The following is an 8,925-nucleotide window of genomic DNA, read 5'->3' as shown; positions in this document are numbered from 1 at the left end:
CCTTCTCCTTTTTTCTCCTTGGTTTTTTTTTTTTTTTTTTTTTTTTTGGTCTCTCTGTGGCATTCTGGATAACTTCTTCTGATACCTCGTTAATCCTTCTGCTGCCTCCGATCTTCTGTCAAACACAGTTGAGTTTATTTTTAAAGATTTATTTATTTTGACTGAGAGAGAGAGAGAGAGGGAACACAAGCAGGGGGAATGGGAGAGGGAGAAGTAGGACCCTGGGATCATGACCTGAGCCGAAGGCAGACGCTTAATCAACTGAGCCACCCAGGCGCCCCTACAGTTGAGTTTATTATTATTTTTTAATATCTCTAGTTCTGTCTTGTTCTTTATCAGATCTGCTCTGCCACTTTTTACAGCCTTCCATTCCTTGTAAACACCTTCAAGCTTGGTGATTATTTCTTTACACAGGGTAAGCATAACTGTTTTTGAGTCTGTGTTGGGAAAATTCCAGAATCTGAGGTCCATATGGGTCTGTTTCTGCTGCTCTCTTCTTTCTCTTGGTTCTCATTCCCGGTGCCTTGTTTCCTTGTGGGCCAGATTTTCTTAACTGCATGTTGGTCGTTACCATTGGGAAATTATTTGCAAGGATTCCGAGAGGCCTAGGATGAAAGAGCCGTGCTCTGAAGAGGAGTTGTATTTGCTGCCAGCCTCCCAGGGCACCACCAGACAGGGCCACCTCAGATCAGCTCCCAGCTTTAGTGCCCTGTGCTCCCAGCCGAGGTGTGTCTGTGGGTGAGCTGTGACAACTACTCAGGAATTTTCTCTTCTTGTTCCTTTTTCTTCTTCCTGGTTGCTTGGCATCCAGACAAGCTTCTCGACCATCCCCTGGGATTGGGGTCAGTGATGTCTGTCAGTTGGGTCTGGATAAATCCCAACGGAGGACCACCTACAAAGTCCATGACCAGTGCTCCTGAAAACTGTCTGGGTCACGAACACAGGGAAAGACTGAGAAACTGTCACAACCCCGAGGAGCGTAAGGAGATTCGAGGACTAAATAGAACATGGTGTCCTGGACAGGATCCGGGACAGAAGAAAGACGTTAGGGGAAAAACTAAGAAAATCTAAATAAACAATGGGATTTAATTAATAATAGCATATCAATATTGGTTAATCAGGGCAAATGGATTGTCCTAATGTAAGTTATTAATAATGGGGAACTGGTGAGCGAGTTATAGGAACTCTCTGTACTACTGTTGCAATATTTCTGTAAATCTAGAACAGTTCTAAAACATAAAGTCTGCTAATAAAAAAAAAGTTAGATCTGGCTGGTGACTGTGGAGAATGGGTCATGCGGGTGGAGCTGGGAAGTGAAATTACTGCAGCCCTGCATGTGGGATGCCGTTTGGGTCTCGGTGGGAGATGGAGAAAGAGAATCCAGCTCAAGAGGTCTGACCCCCTGACAGTCTGGCAGGCCTCACCAAGAGGTGAATTGTAGGGGACAGAAGAAGGGAGGAGTTGGGTGTGTATGATGCCCGGATATTTGAACTTGAGCACCTGGCGGACGGTGTCATTAACTAAGATGAAGTTGACTATGAGAAAAATAGGTTTGGGAGGAAAGCTTGGGGCTACATTTCTGTCGCGATGAGTCCAAGGGGCAGGTGGGACATCAGAGAGGAGAGATCGAGTAGGCGGGGAGATTGTAGGAGTTTGTCGCGTGGTTAAGGTTCGAGCACCTACTTATGAACAAGGAGCACACCTAGTAGGTGGGGGATGCAGGTGTGAAAAGGCTTTAAGAAATTTCTAGTATGTTCAAAGAGCAAGCAACATGCCAGGGAAGGCTTGACAGGTCAAATCAATGAGAACGGAGACTAGCTAGGGTAGTAGGGGATCAGGGAGATGCCCACGGGCCGGAGGGCACGACGGATGTCAGCCATCTTCCTGCTCTGGAAAAGCCTGTCCTTGACTGCAGCCAGGTCTCATCAGTCCCACCTTCCAGCCAGTCTCCTCTGTGGAAAAAGCCTTTCCTTTCTCTAGGCTGATATCCAAAATCGCCAGATAACTGAGGGTCAGAAGTCAGGGAACTCACATCTGGCAGCTGACCAGGCCTGTCAACTGAAAGGCTTACATAACTGCCAAGAGTCATTGTGTGTGTGTGTGGGGGGGTGTCACAGAGTCTCTAATTGCCTCAGGGAGTGTGCCAAATTGCTCTGGGGCCAGGAAAGGTGAAGGGCCTCTACTGTGTATCTACCCCAGGGCTCTAGCTGATAGTTTTTTTTTTGTTGTATATAGAGCATAAAATTCTTTTTTTTTTTAATTTATTTAAATTCAATTAAGATATAATGTATTACTGGTTTCAGAGGTAGAGGTCAGCGGTTAATCAGTCTTATATAATACCGAGTGCTCATTCCATCATGTGCCCTCCTTAATGCCCATCACCCAGTTACCCCATCCGCCCAACACTCTCTCCTCCAGCAACCCTCGGTTTGTTTCGTATGCTTAAAAGTCTCTTATGGTTTGTTTCCCTCTCTGATTTCGTCTTGTTTTATTTTTTCCCTCTCTTCCCCTATGATCCTCTGTTTTGTTTCTTAAATTCCACATATCAGCGAGATCATATAATTGTCTTTCTCTGACTGGCTTATTTCGCTTAGCATAACACCCTCTGGTTCCATTAGAAAATTCTTTGAAGTGTTATTCTGAAAGCACTCACACAGCCCAGGCACCTTCAGTTGTAAGTAACAGCAGGACGTCCTCAGTGAGGGTCCCTCTCCAAGGCTACGTACAGACTGGGCTGAGCCCAGGCCTGGCTGCCTGGGGTGGGGAGATGGCGTGCCTGCTGCCTCTCTTGGGCCCCGTCCAGTCCAGCACGTTTTCTACGCCCTGATCAAAACCCTCCAACACTCTCCACTCTGGCCAGAGTAGCTCAACCACCTCCCGGAAGCCGCTGGACCGTCCCTCCTTCCTCCCTTACCTTCTTCATGCTTCCCTGTCACTGCCCATTTCCTGCTCCACAAATTCCAGGCTTCTCCCTGCCTTGTGATCTTTAAACTTGCCATTCCTTTGCCCAGATCAATCTTTCTCTACCCACCGTGTGTGTGTGTGTGTGTGTGGGGTACTTAGCCATTTGCAAGTGTGCCAATGCATTGGTATTAGTGTATTCACAGCGCCATGCAACCTCTAGGTCTCTCACGCTTCAGAACTTTCTCATCAACCGGTAAAGACACCTCATACCCATGAGAGCCGTCACTTCCCATCCCCCCCACCTCCATGCCTTGGTAACCGCTAACCTGCTTTCTGACATTAATTTGCCCATTCTGAGTATGTCGTACAAAGGGAGTCACACACTATGTGGCTTTTGTGACTGGCTGCTTTCGTTAGCTTGATGTTTCCAAGGCTCACGCACATTGTAGCAGGTGTTGGATCTTTGCTCCCTTTCTACGGTGGGGTCATATTCCACCGTGTGCACACACCACCGTTTCTTTATCCATTGGTTACTTTACCCACAATCCAGCTGTTTTCACCTTTTGGCTACTGTGCATAGAGCTGTTATGAACATTTATGTAAAGTTTCTGCATGGGGGGGCGCCTGGAGGGCTCAGTCGGTGAAGCGTCTTTCTTCAGCTCAGGTCATGATCCCAGGGTCCTAGAACCGAGCCCCGCATCGGGGTCCCTCCTCTGCTGGGAGCCTGCTTCTCCCTCTCCCCCTGCTGTGTTTCCCCGCTGTCTCTGTCCAATAAATAAGTAAAATCATAAAAAAAAATGTTTCTGGGTAGACAGGTCCTCATTTCTTGAGGGTCTCTACCTAGGAGTGGAATTGCTCGGTCATATGGTTACTCCTTGTTCAACGTTCTGAGGACCCACCAGATCGTGGTTGGCTCATTCCTTCCCCCAGAAACCTGCGGCTGGCCCCTCACCTCCTCAGACGACCCCAGCTCAAACAGCTCCCTCCCCCAAATCACCCTCTTGTCTTTTCATCATTTGGGGTTCATGCTCCATTAGAACATAGGTGACCTCGTATCTCTTATGTTCCATGGTGACCCACAACCTAGCACAGTGCCTGGTACACAGTAGGTACACATAACAATCATTGCTGAATGACTGATCTCAGGTTGTCAAAGGTAAGGAGCGGCAACAACGCAGGCAACAACCTGAGGCCTGTCTTTGTCATCTGAGGTTGCTGTTGGGACCACCCAGGAGTGACTCAGCTATTTAAATGGGCTACTTCCTCCTGGCCCGAGAAAGCAAACACTGGTTATGCTCTGTCTCTTCATTCTTCCCTGTTAGTGACTCAGCACAGACACCTTCAGCAATTCCCAGTCCTTGGATCAGAACAAGGAACTCTGAATGACTTATTGCAAAGGTGAAAAAAAAAAAAAAAGCCACGAAGACAGAAAAGAATCTGGGTGGGGAACTGGTGAGACAAATCAGGCTGTCATCAGCCTGCTGTGCTGGTAAAGGGCTCGGTTTGCGGCTCAGGTGTTCAGGATGCCTGGGTCAGGTCCCAGCTTTGTCACTTAGCTCTATGACTTTTGCAGGTTAATCTCACGTCTCTTGTTTGGAAAAACACGGTTTGTAGTACAAGCTTCCTCACAGGCTCGCAGTGAGGACTCGAAGAATGAATATCGTACAAATTGCCTCTTGCGGCTTTGGTGCGTTGAAACGTTTTACACCGGAATAGTCTCGGTCCTGCTATCTGCAGGCTGGCCATGCAGACGAAAGGAGAGAAGGAATGTGTTTTGTTTTTGTTTTTTTAAAGATAAACTTATTTGAGAGAGAACGTGTGAGAGAGAGAGCACGAACTGGGGTGCAGGTGGGGGCAGAGGGAGCGGGAGAAGCAGACCCCCGCCGAGAGTGCCTTGATTCCAGGACCCTGAGATTATGACCTGAGCCAGCCAGTCGCCCAATAAATGTTTTTAAAAAGTAAAAGAAGGGGCGCCTGGCTGGCTCAGTCAGAAGAGCCTGTGACTCTTGATCTTGGGGTCATGAGATCGAACCCCATGCTGGATGGAGAAATTAAATAAATTTTAAAAATTAAAATAAAAATAAAAAGTTAAAGGAAAATTGTGAATGTACTTAAGACCTCTGGGTGGCACAATTTAAAATGGTTGATTTTATGTGTATTTTACCACAATAAAAAAGGCAAACATTAAACAATTAAATGACCTCTTTCTGACCCCCCTGCCCAACATCCCCGAAAAAGTTAAAGAACTTTTCTGTATTATTATTTGAAATATAATAGCTTTCCTACCTGGGGCCAGAAATTACTGACCTTGGCTGTAATGGCTGTTTGGGTACTGGATCCCAGAGTCCCTGCTCTGTGGAACTTTCTAGAATCTCAGGCCCTGGAGAAGTGCAGAATTGAAATGGAGGTTCTCAAGAGGGAGGGAGGACAATGAAGACGTCCACCGTGGCCTCTCAGGTCCGAGAGAGATGTCTAGATGGGCTAGCTGGCTGTTGACCCTTCAACAACTTCTGTTTTTAGTAAACAGAAATCGGAACAGCTGCCTTCAATCTTGTTCCGAGAAGTGTGGGTGGGACTCATCAGTGCTTAGCACGCAAGGGTTGGTCTACTTTGTTTTCAGCGTTCTGTTCCCCCATCCCTGGGGAACATTTTAATATTCAGAAATGTACATGAGGGCGCCTGGCTGGCTCAGTCGGGGGAACGTGCGACTCTTGATCCTGGGATTGTGGGTTCCAGCCCCACATTGGGTGTAGAGAGTACTTAAAAATAAAATCTTAAAAAAAAAAAAGAAAAAAAGAAATGTACCTGGAACAATATAACAAACACACATGTGCCCAACGCTCGGAACCGAACGTTGTTAACATTTTCTTCTATTTCCTTTGAATTTACTTTTATTCTTAACGAAAGGGTGTGTGTTGGTGCCCCTCTAATCACGAGACAAACTCCAACACGAATGAAGTATATAGACTCTCATCCTACTTTTATTTACTTATGTATTTATTTTTAAGAATTTTTTTAAGTAATCTCTACATCCAACATGGGGCTTGAACTCAGAACCCCGAGATCAACTGAGCCAGCCAGGCGCCCCTCAGCCTATTTTTAAACCTTACACACACCGAGAGGGGGGAAATAGGTGACGGGGATAAAGGAGCACATTTGTGAGGATACCTGGCGACGTACGATGGTGCTGAATCACTATATTTGTACACCCGAAACTAATAGAACACTGGCATTCTAACTCACTGGAATTAAAAACTTAAAAAAACTTCACACACATATTTATAGATGCAAGGAATATAGTTGGTACTGTTTTGTGCGTATTAATTAACATAACTAAATTAACTCTACCTAATAGCTTATTCTGCAGTGTGCTTTTTGGCTTGTTTTTATGTTTTTGAGATCTATCCAAGTTAACATGCACAGATCCGATTTATGCCTTTTCCTCCCACGTGTTCCACCATATTCCTCCATATTCCACCATATGTCCTACAGCACACTTTTTGAAAACCAAACGAAAGAAAGACATGGAAGTTGTTTCTAGTATTTGCAAATGCAAAGCGGGCTGCTACAAACATCCTTGGGCTGATTGCTACAAAGCAGTTTTTCGGGTGGGGGGATGGGGTAAGCGGGTGATGGGCAGTAAGGAAGACTCGAGATGTCATGAGCACTGGGTGTTATATAAGACTGATGATCGGGTCACTGACCTCTACCACTGAAACTAATAATACATTATATGTTAATTAATTGAATTTAAATTTTTAAAAAAGTCCAAAAAAACCCGAAAGCAGTGTTTTTCAAACTGCCTGAGGCATTAATGGGTCACGAAATCCATTTTTTTTCTTAAATGACACAGGTCAGAATAGTTTGTAATAAGTACTTGAATATTCTTTGGTGAAGCTTTTGTTTTATGTTGTGTATGTGTGTACTTGGTAGGGAGGTAAAGTGTTTTTTTCCTAAGGACCACAGTGAAAACCAGGTTTACTTCTTTAATTTTCTTTTTTTAGATTTTATTTATTTATTTGAGAGAGACAGAGATAGTGACAGAGATAGGAAAGCGAGCACAAGCAGAGGGAGGGGGACAAGCAGACTCCGCACGGAGTAGGGAGCCCGATGCGGGACTCGATCCCAGGACCCCGAGATCATGACCTAAGCCGAAGGCAGATGCTTCACCAACTGAGCCACCCAGGCGCCCCGAAAACAAGGTTAAAAAAATATTCCTCCCCAGGAATTCTGCCCAAAAGAATTGAAAATGTATGTCCACACGAAAACGTGTCCACAAATGTTCACGGCAGCTCTCCTCACAACAGCCGAAGGTGGAAACTACCCAAGTATTCATCAACAGATGAACGGAGAAAAGGGAGAGGGTCCTGCCATGCAATCGAGTACTATTCCACCGTAAGGAAGAAGGTGCTGATGCCTGTTCCAACACGGATGAACCTTGAAAGCATGATGTTGAGTGAAAGAGGCCACACTCAAAAGGCCACACAGTGAATGATTCCATTAACATGAAGTGCCCAGAATAGGCATATCCAAAGAGATGGAAAGCAGATTAGTGGTTGCCAGGGGCTGGGGGGAGGGGAAATGGGGACCGACGGCTTGATGGGCACGGATTTCCTTCCCCGAGTGACGAGAATGTTCTGGATTTAGATCATGATGATAGTTTCGCAACATTCTGAATTTACTAAAAGCCACTGAATTCTATGCTTTAAAAAACGGGTGTGAATGGTGAATTTTATGTTCTGTGAATTTTACCCCAATTAAAAAAAATTTTTTAAAGCCACTCCTCTCAGGCACAGGAAGGGCAGAATTGTGGGTTATACAGTTTACTCATCTCAAACTTTTTTTTTTTTTTACCACACGTGGGCAATCACTTTCTAGAGTGGTTGTCCCCATTTGCACTCTCACGACAGTGACTGAGAACTCCTATCTCCCCACACCCACACCAACACCAACACTTGGTACCGAAGAGAAAAATAATCGAGAAAAATAATCATGGGGCGCCAGGGTGGCTCAGTCAGTGAAGCGTCTGCCTTCGGCTCAGGTCATGATCTCGGGGTCCTGGGATCGAGCCCCATGTTGAGTCCATCTCCCTGCTCAGCAGGAAGTCTGCTTCTCCCTCTCCCTCCACCCCCATCCCATCCCCCCAGCCTCCGCTCATTATTTCTGTCTCTCAAATAAATAAATAAAACCTTTATTTTTTAAAAGTTTATTATTATTATTATTTTTTTTAAAGCAAGCCCTACATCGTGGGGCTTGAATCCACGACCCTGAGATCAAGAGGCACATGTTCCACCGTCTGAGCCAGCCAGGATGCGCCCCCCCATAAATAAAATCATTAAAAAAAAAAAAAAAGAAAGAAAGAAAAGAAAAGGAGGACGGGTGGATTTCCGAGCCCATGAGTTGTGGAAGCTTCCCGAGTTAGGGGAGGTCTCAGTCAGACTTGGGGAGAAACACGGATTTGGGAGCTTGAGGGGAAGGTGGGGTCCCAGCCCTGGCACAGCCACTGGGCCACGGCCAGAACATGCTGTCGAGGGACCGCCATGCCTACCATCCAGGTGAGGCCGCTTGGCCCCAAGAGCCCCTTCAGCATCCTCTCCGGCTCTGCAGCTGACGGACAGCATGTGGAGGTGCTGGGTTTCTGTCTCTGGAGCTGTCAGCTGTGACTGTGACCCCAAATCGGATGAATGGCCTCCTCTCAGCACGTACGCTCTGGATCAGAGTCTGCTGAGACCAGCCGTTTGGAAAAACCCATCTGCTGCTTCATGTACTCACTCAGCTTGGGGGACCAGCTTGGAAGAGAGAGGGGGCAGCACAAGGGGAGGGATGACCTACAGCAGGGCTTGACAGGTGAGAAGTGCCCAGTTAAAAAAAGAAGAAGGAAAAAAGCCCCCTCCTCCAGACGTCAGAGATGCAGCTGTGGGGATTGGCTTCCCCAGACCCCTGCCTCCAGCTGGACAACTACCCAAGACAAGCTACAGAGTTTGCAGGGCCTGGTGCAAAATGAAATCGCAGGGCCCCTTG

The sequence above is a fragment of the Ailuropoda melanoleuca genome, chromosome 12 (genome assembly GCF_002007445.2).
Source record: "Ailuropoda melanoleuca isolate Jingjing chromosome 12, ASM200744v2, whole genome shotgun sequence".
Classification (NCBI taxonomy): domain Eukaryota; kingdom Metazoa; phylum Chordata; class Mammalia; order Carnivora; family Ursidae; genus Ailuropoda; species Ailuropoda melanoleuca.
The sequence above is the reverse complement of the archived record's forward strand: the minus strand, read 5'-3'. Positions refer to the sequence as shown.